The sequence below is a fragment of the Pongo pygmaeus genome, chromosome 16 (genome assembly GCF_028885625.2).
Source record: "Pongo pygmaeus isolate AG05252 chromosome 16, NHGRI_mPonPyg2-v2.0_pri, whole genome shotgun sequence".
Lineage (NCBI taxonomy): Eukaryota > Metazoa > Chordata > Mammalia > Primates > Hominidae > Pongo > Pongo pygmaeus.
The window spans coordinates 80,118,927-80,134,323 of record NC_072389.2 but is presented as its reverse complement, the minus strand read 5'-3'; the positions used below and the strand labels follow the sequence as shown (position 1 = coordinate 80,134,323).

General features: G+C 46.9%; 1 protein-coding gene and 1 long non-coding RNA gene across 3 annotated transcripts in view; one reads left to right on the top strand and one right to left on the bottom strand.

The window, feature by feature from the left end:
* ARID3B (AT-rich interaction domain 3B) overlaps positions 1 to 1,298 on the bottom strand; it is a 58,029-nt gene extending 56,731 nt beyond the window's left edge. For both annotated transcript variants that reach the window (XM_054452046.2, XM_054452047.2), the window contains exon 1: positions 1,161 to 1,298. The gene's annotated coding sequence lies outside the window, so the exon portion shown is untranslated. The remainder of the gene's footprint in view (positions 1 to 1,160) is intronic.
* A 153-nt stretch (positions 1,299 to 1,451) lies between these two features.
* The window catches only part of LOC129014555 (uncharacterized), a 66,234-nt gene continuing 52,288 nt past the window's right edge, over positions 1,452 to 15,397 (top strand). Inside the window, exon 1 of the long non-coding RNA XR_008494246.2 lies at positions 1,452 to 1,600. This is a non-coding gene — a long non-coding RNA (uncharacterized LOC129014555). The remainder of the gene's footprint in view (positions 1,601 to 15,397) is intronic.

Genomic DNA, 15,397 nt, shown 5'->3' with positions numbered 1-15,397 from the left:
TCTAGGCCAATCAGTAGAGATTAAAAGTTCTCATTTTCTGTTTATCTTATAGCCCTGTTTGTGCCTTTTGTGTTCTGTGAAAGATTCGCATTCCAATTTGCCTCTTACTGCCTTTACTTCCTCTCTTGGCACTTTAGAAAGTGTGAGTTACGCTTGCAGCAATACTTTCATTCTGCTTTAGCTCTTCTTACAGTGTAAAAAAGCGTGACAAGATTTACATCCACATTAAATTCAGTTGGCAAAAGTGTTCATTTAAAATGAAAACAATTTGGGTCAAAGAAAATTACAGAATAAAGCAAATAATTCGGTGTTCATTTTAAATGTCCTCATAGTCATTACAGTCAATCAATCACGATCGGAATAACTTCTCAACCAAGTCCTGCCAGTCACTGAACAACTGCTTCTTGTCTTGTGGCACCATCTTCTCTGAATGCTGTCCCCAGCAGAGGGGGAGGTGTCCCTCCCACAGCCTCTTATAGTAAGACTGAGATGAGTCAGTTCTACAACTCAATACACACACCCTCCCACAAAGAGCCCATCTTCCCGCAGTCCCTAAGCAGCCAGCGATCCAAACAATGCCACCTGCCTACATTTGGAGAACTTATGTCTCAAATCTAAACCTCTTCATCCCTTCACACGGGCCCCTCCCCCATTTCCCCTAAAGTTCCCGGACCACCAAGCCGGGTACAACGGACTACCTGCAACTTTGAACCCGGCCTGCTGACCATTCCCCTGCCTTTGCTGCCGGATTCTTTTGGCCCCGGGCCCCTGTAAGCCCCACAGCCCACCTCCCGGTCACCCCTGCACGCCTCCCCCGATTCTTTATTCACCTCCCCCCATTCAGCCCTATCACTTTTACCTCTACCAACCCTTCCAGCCAATCCGCTGGCTCTTTCCCGATGGCCCCCGCCCCACCTATCTGCGCGCCCACTCAGCTCCAGGGCCCCTCACCCTTCTCATCGCTTTATCTCAAATGCCCTAATGGGCACAGGGCGCTCGGGGCTCCCGCGGCCTCTCACTTTCCTTCGCGGTCCCCGCGCCCCCGACCCGCGCCTTCCCCTCTCTCTCCACACCTGCCTCGGCTCCTGGCCTCGGCCCCTCCACCTGTCGCAGCCTCCTCTCCCGCCATGCCCGAGGGAGCCCGGACCCGCGCCGCTTACCTGTGTGGGGCGCTCCGGGTTTTCGGGTGGCGGCGGAGGCGGCCGCTCAGGCCCCCGAGCGGCAGCTGCGTCTCGGCCTCCTCCGCAGCCGGGGGCCACAGCCGGGGCGGGGCCCGCACCGGAAGCGGCGCCGCGGGGCCGGACCGCCGGCCAGGGGAGGGGGCGGGGGCGGGGCGGGGCCACAGGGGGCGGGGCTGGGCCGAAGCCGGAAGCAGCTAAAAACGGACCGGGGGGCGGGGGGGGCGGTGGGACGAGGCGGAAGTGACTCCTATGAACCGCGCAGCCCGACTGAGTTGTGGGAGGAAGCGAATGGAAGCGGGCGGAAGCCTTGGCCAATGGCAAAGTGCGGACACAGAGAGGTTCCGGTGTGAGCACTTCCGCGGGGAGTTGAAAAGAGCCGGGCGGGAGATCGTGTTCTCCGAGCGTTTTCTATTGCGGAGGTTGGTGTGGCTTGGGCGGTTGGCTGGGAGGAAAGTAACTAAAAAGCAGAGTGTAGGGTTTGCCGCCGCTTCGGTCCCCTCCTCAATCTCCTGCCTTCAAGCCGGTCTTCCTCAGGGGTTCCCGTGTTTAGATCAGCTTGTATCTAAACTTCTCCGCTCCTTCCTGGGACAGAGACCTGGCTGTCCCGAGAATGTTGCGTCCCTTGAAACTTTCTCATGTGAATTAGTATTCTCAGGTCTCAGTTTGCAGAGGTCAGGATTATGTGCCAGGTGCTGTCACCTCTTGTAAAAACACTTGCTTCTTCAACCCTTCCCCTTAGACTCTGTCACCTACTTCACCCCGTTTGGAGATAATCTGCCGATCTGTGTATCCAGCTCCTTGTCTGTCTCCCGTCTGACCATCTTTGATAATTTCAGAGCCTATGTGGCCAACCCATTCAACATCGGGCCTCGTCTTTAGCGACCCTTATATCAGCCTCCCAATCCCAGTTAAACCTGAACCTTGTCCCTCGAAACGCTATCGCGTTACGACTCAGTAATTTGAACAACGCTCTTTTCAACTACAGCCTGCTATTCTCTCAGCTTGACTACTTTTGAATTAGAGGCCTGATGCAATAGCTCACGCCTGTAATTTCAGCACTTTGGAAGGCTGAGGCAGGCGGATCTCTTGGGCCCAGTAGTTGGAGAGCAGCCTGGGCAACAAGGCGATACCCCATCTCTATAAAAAATACAAAACTTAATGAGGCGTTTTGGCGCATGCTTGTGGTCCCATTTACTCGGGAGGCTGAGGTGGGAGATCACCTGAGCCCAGGAGAGGTGGAGGTTGCAGTGAGCCATGATTGTGCCACTGCACTCCAGCCTGGGTGACAGAGACACTGTTCCCCCCCACCAAAAAAAAATAGAATTACAGCATAACTGTTGTTACTGTTATTTCACTTTTTTTTTTTTTTTAGAAGGAGTCTTGCTCTGTCGCCCAGGCTGGAGTGCAGTGGCGCAACCTCAGCTCACTGCAACCTCCGCCTCCGGGGTTCAAGCAATTCTACTGACTCAGCCTCTCGAGTAGCTAGGATTACAGGTGTGCGCCACCAAGCCAGCTAATTTTTGCACTTTTAGTAGAGACAGGTTTCGCCATATTGGCCAGGCTGGTCTCGAACTCCTGAACTCTGGTGATCCGCTCGCCTCGGCCTCCCATAGTGCTGGGATTATAGGCGTAAGCCACTGCACCCAGCCTGTTCTTTCACTTTATCAGAGCAGAGCATCTAATCGGTTGAAAGCCTCTCTTTATCTCTTATACATTAATCCCCTCTTCACTTCCCTCCTTATCCTTTTGAGATTCAGTGGTACATTAATACAGTCCTGCCCCTACTTAATCTTAATCCCACCACAACACTCCTTTTTCCCCAACGAAATCCCTCACCCTGGATGGACCTATGTGTTTCTCCTTGCTTGTACCTTGTCATAGAAAGTTGTCCTGTTGCTGGGCGCGGTGGCTTACGCCTGTAATCCCGAGGCCGAGGTGGGTGGATCACGAGGTCAGGAGTTAGAAACCAGCCTGGCCAATATGGTGAAACCCTGTCTCTACTAAAAATACAAAAATTAGCTGGGTGTGGTGGCGCATGCCTGTAGTCCCAGCTACTGGGGAGGCTGAGGCAGAAGAATCGCTTGAACCCGGAGGGTGGAGGTTGCAGTGAGCCGAGATCGCACCACTGCACTCCAGTCTGGGTGACAGAGTGAGATTTCATCTCAAAAAAAAAAAAAAAAAAAATTGTCCTGTTGAGGCCGGGCACGATGGCTCACGCCTGTAATCCCAGCACTTTGGGAGTCCGAGGCGGGTGGATCGCCTGAGGTCAGGAGTTTGAGACCAGCCTGACCAACATGGTGAAACCCTGTCTACTAAAAATACAAAAATTAGCCGGGCGTGGTGGCGAAGACCTGTAATCCCTGCTACTCCAGAGGCTGAGGCAGGAGAGCTTGAACCTGAGAGGCAGAGGTTACTGTGAGCTGAGATTGCATCATTGCACTCCAGCCTGGGCAACAAGAGCAAAACTCCACCTCAAAAAAAAAAAAAAAAAAAAAAGAAAATAGTGTCCTGCTGAACAGATTGGCATCACTACATTAATAAAGACCAACTTTAAATGGACTGTGGGTCAGGTGTGGTGGCTCACACCTGTAATCCCAGCACTTTGGGAGGCCGAGGTGGGTGGATCATGAGGTCAGGAGTTCGAGACCAGCCTGGCCAACATTGTGAAACCCTGTCTCTATTAAAAATACAAAAATTAGCTGAGCGCAGTAGCAAGCACTTGTAATCCCAGCTTCTTTGGAGGCTGAGGCAGAAGAATTGCTTGAACCCGGGAGGTGGAGGTTGCATTGAGCTGAGATTGTGCCACTGCACTCCAGCCCGGGTGACAGAGCAAGACTCCGTCTCAAAAAAAAAGACTGTGAACTGTGACTAGAAATTTCATTATATTTTTCTAGTCAACTTGCTCTCCACGATCTCTACAAATCTCTGACCTATACCCATACCACTTCCCCTGATTTCCTTATCATGTAAGTAACAGAAAATGTAGAATGTCCTGAAATCGAGAAACCTACTTACTTGCCTTCCCATCCTGTCCTTACCTCCTATTTATTCAATCAAAAATATTCATTGAACTCCCACTATATGCCAGACCAGGCACTCATGTAGGTGCTTACTGAGCAATGGACAAAACAAATTCCCTGCTCGCAAGGATCTTTACTAGTTCGGGGAGAGAAAACAAGTATGTAATGTCAGGGATATATGCTATGAAAAACAAAGCAGGGTAGGGATTAGACAGTGGTGTCAGGTAGCTGCTATTTTAGATGTTAGAGAAACATTTATAAGGAGCCCTTAAGCAGAAACTGCAATTGACTTAATGGGTGTGAGCCATGTAGATATCTAGGGGGAGAGTGTTCCAGGCAGAGGAGATAGCAAATTCAAATGCCCTGAGGCAGGAGCCTGCTTGAGGTGCTATGGGAATAGCAAGGAGATCACTATGTTGATTCAGAGTGAGTGATGGGGAGAGTGCTAAGAGACCAGATAAAAAAGGTAGCGGGGGCCTTATCATGCAGGGCCTTATCAGTTGTGGCAACAACTTTGCGGTCACCACTGAAAGCCCTGGAGAGTAGAGTTTTGAACACAAGAGTGACTTGATCAGATTTATATCTCTAAAGGGATCATTCTAGCTGTTGTGTTAAGGATAGACTATGAGGGTAGAGGGGTAAGAGTAGAAGCACTAATCTTGGCAGAAGATGATGGTGGCCTGAACTAAGTAACAGCAGTGGAGGTAGTGATAAGTGGTTGGATTCCAGGTGTATTTTGAAAGTGGAGCTGGCTGAGCGAGCCAGTGAGCACAGTGGTTCACGCCTGTAATCCCAACACTATGGGAGGCTGAGATGGGTGGATCGCTCGAGCCTAAGAGTTCAAGAACAGCCTGGGCAACATGGTGAAACTGTCTCTATCAGTAAATACAAAAATTAGCCAGGTGATGGCCGGGCGCGGTGGCTCACGCCTGTAATCCCAGCACTTTGGGAGGCAGAGGTGGGCGGATCACAAGGTCAGGAGATCGAGACCATCCTGGCTAACACGGTGAAACCCTGTCTCTACCAAAAATACAAAAAATTAGTCGGGCTTGGTGGCGGGTGCCTGTAGTCGCAGCTACTCGGGAGGCTGAGGCAGGAGAATGGCGTGAACCTGGGAGGCGGAGCTTGCAGTGAGCCGAGATCATGCCACTGCACTCCAGCCTGGGCGACAGAGCAAGACTCCATCTCAAAAAAAAAAAAAAAAAAAAATTAGCCAGGTGCGATGGTGTGTGCCTGTAGTCCCAGCTAGTCAGGGCTGAGATGGGAGGATGGCTTGAGCCCAGGAGATGGAGGCTGTAGAGAGCCATGATCATGCCACTGCACTGCAGCCTGGGCAACAGAGAGACACCCTGTCTCAAAAAAAATAACTAAATAAAAAGATAAAGTGGAACCACTAAGATTTGCTGATGGATTGGTCATATAGGCTAGAGAAGAGAGTGAAGGATGATGCCAAGGTTTTTGGCCCAACTAATTGTTAGAATAATGGTATCATTTGCTGACCTAAGGAATACCAGCAGAAGCCAACACCAATGGAATGTTAGCAATAAAAAGGAATAAAGTATTGATATACACAACAAGTAGGCATTATAACTACATAATAATGAAAGGATTATGCCAAGTAAGTCAGTCTCAAATGACACTCATACAAATATTGAAATTATAGTTTGGAGAGTACGTCAGTGATTGCCAGGAGCTAAGCGGGTGGAGAGAATGACTAAAGAGATAGCAAAAAGGAGGATTTTAGGGTGATGGAATTCTTTTGAATCCTGATTGTGGTAGTAGTTACTTGAATCTGTACATGTGTTAAAATCCATAGGACTGTATATAACAAAAATAAAGTCAATTTTATTGTATGAAGTTTTCTTCTTAAAAGCCAAACTCCAGGCCGGGTGCGGTGGCTCATGCCTGTAACCTCAGCACTTTGGGAGGTCAAGGCAGGCAGATCACTTGAGGTCAGGAGTTCCAGACGAGCCTGGCCAACATGGTGAAACCTCGTCTCTACTAAAAATACAAAAATTAGCTGGACATGGTGGCAGTTACCTGTAATCCCAGCTACTCGGAAGGCTGAGGCAGGAGTATCTCTTGAACCCGGGAGGCAGAGGTTGCAGTGAGCCGAGATGGTGCCACTGCACTCCAGCCTGAGCAACAAGAGCGAAAACTCCATCTAAAAAAAAAAACAACCAAACTCCATAGCTGTTCAAGTTTCCCTTCACAATTCTTAGGGATCTCCCTTTAACCTCTTACAATATTGGATCCTTTATTAGTATTCAAGCAAACTCTAGTTTCACTCATCTTTTGCTTTCAAAAGAAGAAGGAAAAAAAGCCTTTCCCTCAATCCCACATTCTGTTGACTAAAGCCTTATCTCACTAATTCTCCTTCCTGGCAAAACTTCTAGAGTTACTGTCTTCACTACAGCCCAAGTGATCGGATCTTTCTCCTTAAAATGCTCTATGGCTTCGCATTGCTCTTGGGATCAAGTCCTAAATTCCTTTATGTGGCCTATAGGGCCCTGAGAAGATCTAGCTTCTTGCCTACCTCTTCAGTTTTATCTCTGTCTCAAGGTATAGAAAAGAGCCTAGGAAAGTGGCTGTACTAGTTGACCTCAGTAGCTGCAACAGAAAAGCATGCTCCTCCCATCACAGAAATATGATATAAGTAACAGAAAATGTAGAATGCCCTGAAACCTAGATGATTAAATCCTGAGATACGTGCCCATTCATGTTACAAGGAATATCATTTAATCTCTACTTTGGGTTCTAAAGGGTAGTGGGTTGAACAGAATAGCCACAGTGTTTTTCAGCTTCTCCAATGCAGAAGTGGAGTCTGTTTCTCACCGAATCTAGGCTTGGCTGTGTGACTTGCTTTGTCCTGTAGGACACTGGCAAATGTAAAGCAAGAAGTGTCTTGAGAAGTGATTACAACAGGGGCTTGCTTTCTCTTGCTGCTGGGACCTCTTCCACTACCACGAGGATAACTCCTACTAACCTAATGGATGATGACAGACACATAGTCATCACTCCATCTGACATCTGACCAACTGCCAGACATGTATGAGTGTGGCCCCTTAGACCAGCTAGCCTGCCAGCAACCACCAGACATATGAACAAGAGCATTCTAGACCATCCAGGCCCAGCTAAGCTGGCCCAGACCAGAAGACTTCCCCAGCAAACCCACAGACTGATGAAAAAGAATAAATGCTTATTGTTTAAGAGTGAAACCAGTAAGTTTTGAGGTGGTTTGTTCTGCAATAAAAACTGAAACACAAAGCATGTCTTTGCATCGCTCAGGATGGATTTGTTTGGTGTACTTCTTGGAGTGCCTGAAGCCAACATGCATCAGCTTCACAGAGCTGGTCTATGTTACCTTAAGCTATCTCATCAGATTTCTCGTAGTTTTGCTGATTTATAGCAAAACATATTTAAGGCATAATAATATACATCAAGTCTCTTGTTATTTCACTTGTTCAGTGAAGGTAATTTTATTTTCAAGATTTTCATTCATTTTATTACTTTTTTTTTTTTTTAATTGAGCCGGGTCTCACTGTACTACCCAGACTGGTCTTGAACTCCTGGGCTCAGGCAATCCTCCTGTGTCAGCCTCGAGGTCTCAACTGTGTTACCCAGGCTGGTCCGGAACTCTTTCTTGGGCTCAAGCAATCCTCCTGCGTCAGCCTCCCAAAGTGCTGGGATTACAGGCACAAACAACTGTGCCAAGACTTGTTACTTTTTTTTTTTTTTTTTTTTTTTTTTGAGACAGGGTCTCTCTCTTTCACCCAGGCTGGAGTGCAGTGACATGATCTCAGCTCACTGCAGCCTCTGCCTCCCAGGCTCAAGCAATCCTCCTACCTTAGCCTCCCGAGCAGCTGGGACCACAGGTGTGCACCATCACGCCCAGCTAATTTTTGTATTTCTTGTAGAGATGTGGTTTCACCCTGTTGCCCAGGCTGGTCTTGAACTCCTGGACTCAAGTGATCCTCCTGCTTTGTCCTCCCAAAGTGTTGGGATTACAAGCATGAGCCATTGTGCCTGGCCTTTGTTACTCTTCTTTTTTTTTAATTTTTATTTATTTATTTATTTTTTTGAGACAGTCTCACTCTCGTGCGATCTCAGCTCCTCAGCTCACTGAAAGCTCCGCCTCCTGGGTTCATGCCATTCTCCTGCCTCAGCCTCCCCAGTAGCTGGGACTACAGGCACCCGCCACCAAGCCCGGCTAATTTTTTTTTTTGTATTTTTAGTAAAGACACGATTTCACTGTGTTAGCCAGGATGGTCTCGATCTCCTGACCTCGTGATTCGCCCGTCTCGGCCTCCCAAAGTGCTGGGATTACAGGCGTGAGCCACCGTGCTGGCCCTTGTTACTCTTTTTTTTAAAACAAAGGTTAAGGCCAGGCTTGGTGCCTCTCGCCTATAATTTTATCACTTTGAGAGGCCTAGATGGGAAGATCACTTGAGTCCAGGCATTCAAGTTCAGCCTGGGCAACATAGCAAGACCCTGTCTCTACAAAAAGGTTATTTTTTTTTTTTTTGAGACGAAGCCTCATTCTTGTCCCCCAGGCTGGTGTGCAATAACCCAATCTCAGCTCACTGCAACCTCTGCCCCCTGGGTTCAAGTGATTCTCCTGCCTCAGCCTCCCGAGTAACGGGGATTACAGGCGCCTACCACCACGCCTGGCTAATTTTTGTATTTTTATTAGATGGGGTTTCACCATGTTGGCCAGGCTGGTCTTGAACTCCTGGCCTTAGGTAATCCGCCCGCCTCGGCGTCCCAAAGTGCTGGGATTACAGGCGTGAGCCACTGCACGTGGCCCGAAAAAAATTTTTTTTTTTTTTTTTTTTTGAGATGGAGTCTCACTGTGTCACCCAGGCTGGAGTGCAGTGGTGGAATCTCTGCTCACTGCAACCTCCGCTTCCCGGGTTCAAGCAATTCTCCTGTCTCTGCTCCCCGAGTAGCTGGAATTACAGGCACCCACCCCCACACCCAGCTAATTTTTGTATTTTTAGTAGAGATGGGGTTTCACGATGTTGGCCAGGCTGGTCTCGAACTCCTGACCTCAAGTGATCCACCTGCCTCGGCCTCTCAAAGTGCTGGGATTATAGACATGAGCCACCGTGCCCAGCCTCAAAAAAGTTTTAAAAAAATTTGCCAGGAATGGTGGTGCATGTCTGTAGTCCTAGCTACTCTGATGGGAAGCTGAGGCAGGATCACTTGAGCAGTGAGCTATGATCATGCCACTGCACTCCAGCCTGGGCAACAGAATGAGACCTTGTCTCAAAAAAAAAAAAAAAGGTTAAGTTGTACAAACATTGGACGTCATTTTTTACATATGTTTTGTATGTTTAGTCTTTTTTTTTTTAGACGGAGTTTCGCTCTTGTTGCCCAGGCTGGAGTGCAATGGCGGGATCTCGGCTCACCACAACCTCTGCCCTCCCGGGTTTAAGCGATTCCCCTTGAGTAGCTGGGATTACAGGCATGTGCCACCAGGCCCGGCTAATTTTGTATTTTTAGTAGAATCAGGATTTCTCCATGTTGGTCAGGCTGGTCGCGAACTCCCAGCCGCCTGGCCGTATATATCTTTTTTTTTTTTTGAGACAGTGTCTTTCTCTGTCGATCTCAGCTCATTGCAACCTCCACCTTCCGGGTCCTGCCTCAGCCTCCCGAGTAGCTGGGATTACAGGAGTGCACCACCACGCCCAGCTAATTTTTTTTTTTTTTTTTTTGAGACAGAATTTCACTCTGTCGCCCAGGTTGGAGTGCAGTGGTGCGATCTTGGCTTACTGCAATCTCCGTCTCCTGGGTTCAAGCAATTCCCCTACCTCAGCCTCCCGAGTAGCTGGGATTACAGGTGCCCACCACCACACCCAGCTAATTTTTGCATTTTTAGTAGAGACAGGGTTTCACCACGTTGGCCAGGCTGGTCTCAAATTCCTGACCTCAGTGATCTGCCCACCTCGGCCTCCCAAAGTACTAGGATAGGCCCGACCTCTTTTTTTTTTTTTTTTTTTTTTTTTTGAGATGGAGTCACGCTCTGTCACCCAGGCTGCCAGGCTGGAGTGCAGTGGCACAATCTCGGCTCACTGCTACCTCCGCCTCCTGGGTTCAAGTGATTCTTCTGCCTCAGTCTTCCGAGTAGCTGGGACTACAGGTGGGCACCACCACGCCCAGCTAATTTTAAAAATTTTTTTTTTGTATCTTAGTAGAGACGGGGTTTCAGCATATTGGCCAGGCTGGTCTCGAACTTCTGATCTTGTGATCTGCCCGCCTTGGCCTCCCAAAATGCTGGGATTACAGGCATGAACTACTGTGCCTGACGAATTTTTTTTTTTTGTATTTTTAGTAGAGACAGGGTTTCGCCATGTTGGCCAGGGTGGTGGTGAACTCCTGACCTCAAATTATCCGCCTGCCTTGGCATCTCAAAGTGGTGGGATTACAAGTGTGAGCCACTGAGCCTGGCCTAAATTTAGTCTTAAATGTACAGTGCATAAAAGCTAAGAAACAACAGGTAAATGGCCATATTATGGGATAATAATCTCATAACTAATGAGATCATAACTAATGAAGGGAAAATGCCTTTAGTTTTGTTTATGATAGCCAGTGTAATTGTTGATGTAATTGTGTCTGTCTTAATGAGATTTGATGTTTTAGCATGAGTGGGTGTTAATTTTGGGACGCTGTGCACATGTAAAATGTTTTCCCATTGAAATTAAGTAGTGATTACATTTTCAACTTGAATTGCCCCACAAGAGGTTTTTTAGGATTAACTACCCCAGGAAGGCAGGAAAGGACTGTCCTGTAGTCACTGTACCTTTTACTGTCATGGAAAATTAAAATGAAACCGGATAATTAAGGTTTCCACTTGTCCTGAGATGAAGGTGTAGCCTGAGGAGCCTCTATTAGCATGTGTAAAGCCTCTGCTGAGTAAATGGTATTAACTTGTGTAAAGAAAGAATGTGACTAGGGGGCCCAGAAAGGAGGTATATCAAGTCAACACATTCCTGAGGGTATCTCTCTAGCTGTGGCGGTGGATGCGTCAGTAACGTATCTGCAGCCTGAGTGGGCTTTCGGTGTGTTTTCCTGTGGGTAGGGGATATGACCATCAGGCTGACTACTGGGTGTCCTGTTTCATAGAACTGTTTGTATTTTAAGTCAGACAATTGGTATTTGGTGTCTGGTGACCTGGGTTATGTGATGTGTCAGCCTCCACTAACCACTAAACCCTGGGGAAATGCCAATACCTAGTTACTGAGGCTCAAAGGTAAACTTTGAAAACTTTTTCAGAGTAACGAGCCCTCCTGGCAATGGGCAGACCAACATTCCCCTGAAGATAGCTGCTCTCTTGCCACATTCTCTTTCCACATGCCTTCACCGCAAAGGTCTTCTCCAAGCCTGGGACTCCGATTTGCCAACATGCTGCTGAACTGACTTGACTACATTGTTCTTTCTCTCACCTGTGAATGGAAGAGGTTAGACCTCTAAGGCAAGCAAAAAGGCCAATCCCAGAGTGACTCATCTTTGAAAATATTGGATTGTCTCACTCTCCCTGATACTTAATTAAAAGCCATCTTTGCAAAGCGCCATCCAATTTCTGTAGTGGCCCCAGCGCTCAGTAGTCCCAGAGACTGTCAGAGCAAAAGGGAGCAGGAGGCAATTCAAGCCATCTGTCCTAGAATAGGACACCTGGTCACAGGCCTGTGCCTCTGGTCAGGGCTCTTTGGGAGCCATCTGGCCCTCCATCCCACAGAGCTGTGCTGAGCCAGACTCTGTCAAGTATTGGTGAAACTAAGAGGAGAGGGTACACAAGCCAAAGTTAGCCTGGCAGTGAGCTTGACTGTCTGGGAGAGTTGCAGGGCCAACCGATTCTCATAAATGTGTCCACAGATACCTACACAGGTGTCTCAAAAAAATAAAATAAAATAAAATAAAATAAAATAAAGGAAGCTAATTATACTATAATGGGAGTTTTCAGAATTTTATTAAGGTGAAATCTATGAAATGCCAGAAAGGTTAAAAAGATTGTATACTTCAGGCCTTTGCTTTCTGCTTTATGGCAAGAGCACATGTTGAATATTTAGATTAATTCAAACCAATCTCAACACAAATTTTTAACCCTGATGCAATTTCGGGGAACAATAGTTAACATCATTTAGGAATATAATTTAGAACCCTCACCTTTAAAAATGGAGCCATATTTTCAATCTCTCTAATTAAAGTGAAAGTTTGATTTCATAATGCTTATAACTGTACTGAGATTGTGTTGGAAGAGAAGAGATTGATTATAAAGCTAACTGATCTAATGTCCTCCTGACCAATTCCCTTTCATCTCTCTCTCCCCACAAAAAGGGACAAAAAGCTTAACACTGTGGTCATCCAGCAGCCAGTCATTTCCTAATATGGACGGTACAGTCCTTCAGTTTCACTTCCAGAAGCCAAGTACTAGGAGAATAGTTTTTACATTTGTGTATGTTTCCTACACCTCTTTCCCTTCTCAGTCCCAAGAGAGAAGCCTCTGTGTTGCCTGTTTTAACATTAATGATGATGTCTGCAATGACTGTATTTCCTGAACCTACAGTATGGGATCAGCTCCAACACGTCACCCTAATGTTTGATTACAAAATTCAAATGAATAATCACAAAATTTGAGGCCGGGCGTGGTGGCCCGTGCCTGTAATCTCAGCACTTTGGGAGGCCAAAGCTGGCAGATCATTTGAGGTCAGGAATTCGAGACCAGCCTGGCCAACATGGTGAAACCCTGTCTCGACTAAAAATACAAAAATTAGCTGGGTGTAGTGGCAGATGCCTGTAGTCCCAGCTACTCGGGAGGCTGAAGCAGGAGAATCGTTTGAGCCCCAGAGGCAGAGGTTGCAGTGAGCCGAGATTGTGCCACTGCAGTCCAGCCTGGGCAACAGAGCAAGACTCCCTTAAAAAAAAAAAAAAAAGAAGAACCACAAAATTTGAAGAATCCCTCTTTATTAAAAATAAATGGTTACCAAAAAAATGACTAAAGGTATTAAAAATAATGAAGTTGATATACTTCTACTGACTGAGAAGATGTCAGCAGTAAAATTTAAAGAGAAATTAGCAGCCAGGTGCGGCGGCTCACGCCTGTAATCCCAGCACTTTGGGATCGGAGGCGGGCGAATCATGAGGTCAGAGGTTCAAGACCAGCCTGGCCAACATGGTGAAACCCCATCTCTAATAAAAATACAAAAATTAGCTGGGAGTGGTGGCAGGTGCCTATAATCCTAGCTACTTGGGAGGCTGAGGCAGTAGAATTGCTTGAAACCGAGAATTTGCAGTGAGCTGAGATCACACCACTGCACTCCAGCCTGGGCGACAGAGCCAGATTCTGTCTCAAAAAAAAAAAAAAAAAGGAAAAGAAAAGAAAAGAAATTGGCAGTCTGGGAGCAGTGGTTCACGCCTGTAATACCAACACTTTCAGAGGCTGAGGCGAAAGGATCACCTGAGCCCAGGAATTGGAGATTAGCCTAGGCAACATAGCGTGACCCCCATCTCTATAAAAAAAAAAAGTTTTTAATTAGCTGGACATGGTGGCTGTAGTCTCAACTACTCAGAAGGCTGAGGTAAAAGGGTTGCTTGAGCCCAGGAGGACGAGGCTGCAGTGAGCCATGACCATGCCACTGCACTCCAGCTTGAGTAACATAGTGAGACCATGTCTCAAAAAAAAAAAAAAAAAAAGAAAAAGAGAGAGAGAGACTGGCAAGTTGCAGAGAAGTACGTAAAATAAAATCATTTTGAAAAAACTGAACAGTGATTTAACCTTTTGAAAACCAAGGCGCCCACCACCATGCATGGCTAATTTTTGTATTTTTGGTAGAGACAGGGTTTTGCCATGTTGACTAGGCTGGTCTTGAACTCCTGATCTCAGGTGATCTGCCCACCTTGGCCTCCTAAAGTGCTGAGATTACAGACATGGGCCACCGCGCCTGGCCCCAATTTCCTATCTTAACAATAAAGAGAGTTATGATACATGTCCTATCTTCAGACTAAAGTTTAATTTTGGCTTTTTTTTTTTTTTTTTTTGAGACGGAGCCTCGCTCTGTTGCCCAGGCTGGAGTGCAGTGGCACAATCTCAGCTCACTGCAACCTCTACCTCCCAGGTTCAAGCAATTCTCCTGCCTCAGCCCCCCTAGTAGCTGGGATTTCAGGCATGCACCACCATGCCCGGCTAATTTTTGTATTTTTATTTTATTTATTTATTTTTTGAGATGGAGTCTCGCCCTGTTGCCCAGGCTGGAGTGCAATGATGCAATCTTGGCCCACTGCAACCTCCGCCTCCCGAGTTCAAGCGATTCTCCTGCCTCAGCCTCCTGAGTAGCTGGGATTACAAGCGCCCGCCACCACGCACGTCTAATTTTTTTTTTTTTTTTAGTAGAGACGGGGTTTCACCATGTTAGTCAGGCTGGTCTCGAACTCCTGACCTCGTGATCTGCCCTCCTCAGCCTCCCAAAGTGCTGGGATTACAGGAGTGAGCCACCACGCCCAGCCAATTTTTGTATTTTTAGTAGAGACGGGGTTTTGCTATATTGGCCGGGCTGGTCTCGAACTCCTGACCTCAGATGATCCACCTGCCTCGGCCTCTCGAAGTGCTGGGATTACAGTCGTGAGCCACCGTGCCTGGCCTTAATTTTGGCTTTCTTTGATAATTTTTAAAAATTACATAGTAAGAAAAATTCTACAGTACTTGTTAACTGAATATCATGTACTGAGCACTTCATTATCATTTAATCTTCACAATAGTCACCACTTAACAGGTAAGAAAATGGATGCTTACAGTTCAGTAAATTGTGTAAGGTTAAGTTACATGTTATAGGTAGTAGAGCTGGGATTTGAACCCAGGGCTGTCTCATTGTAATCATGCTGTTAGGTCACCATGTTATAGTCCTCCTACCTGTGTAAGTATTGGACTTGTAATCACTTGAGTTTATTTTTCAATATATATTTTACAATAGTAGACCACAGAGAATCAATAGAGCATATTATCTTTGTAACTCGGCTAAAAGAATCTAAGGGAAGTCCTAAATTAAAGAATAGAACTAGATAATGCTGGACAGATAGCTGACCTGTCCTTTGCATTTACAGAGTGCCAATTGAAAGAACTTGAATCGGCCAGGCGCAGTGGCTCATACCTGTAATCCCAGCACTTTGGGAGGCTGAGGTGGGAGGATCACAAGGTCAGGA